Source organism: Aptenodytes forsteri, unplaced genomic scaffold (genome assembly GCF_000699145.1).
Source record: "Aptenodytes forsteri isolate BGI_AS27 unplaced genomic scaffold, ASM69914v1 Scaffold168, whole genome shotgun sequence".
NCBI lineage: Eukaryota > Metazoa > Chordata > Aves > Sphenisciformes > Spheniscidae > Aptenodytes > Aptenodytes forsteri.
This window is the reverse complement of record NW_008796047.1, coordinates 167,586-167,939: the sequence shown is the minus strand read 5'-3', so window position 1 is coordinate 167,939 and position 354 is coordinate 167,586.

Sequence of the window (354 nt, the reverse complement as noted above, 5' to 3'; positions counted from 1 at the left end):
TGCGGCAGGGGTGGGGGTGGGGGAGGGGCCGGGTGGTCCGGATCCAGCCGTGGCGAGGCTGAGGCCGCATAGAGAACACATCGGGGAGCCGTGCCAGGGCTGTTTCTGGCCGGGAACAGCCGCTTCCCCCCAGCACGGTGAGGCTCCCCGGGCTGGGATTGGTGGCGCGGTGGTCGTCACCCCGCTGCGGTGTCCCCTCCGCCTGTGAATAACAGGGGACGGTCCCCGGAGGTGGGGCTGGGGCTGGGATGGGGCTCCCCTGGGGAGCCCCCAGCCCTCCAGCAAAGCCTGGTCAGACAAAGCCACCGGAGGGAAGCATCCGGCAGTCAGGGAAGGGATGCACCGTGGGCGCAG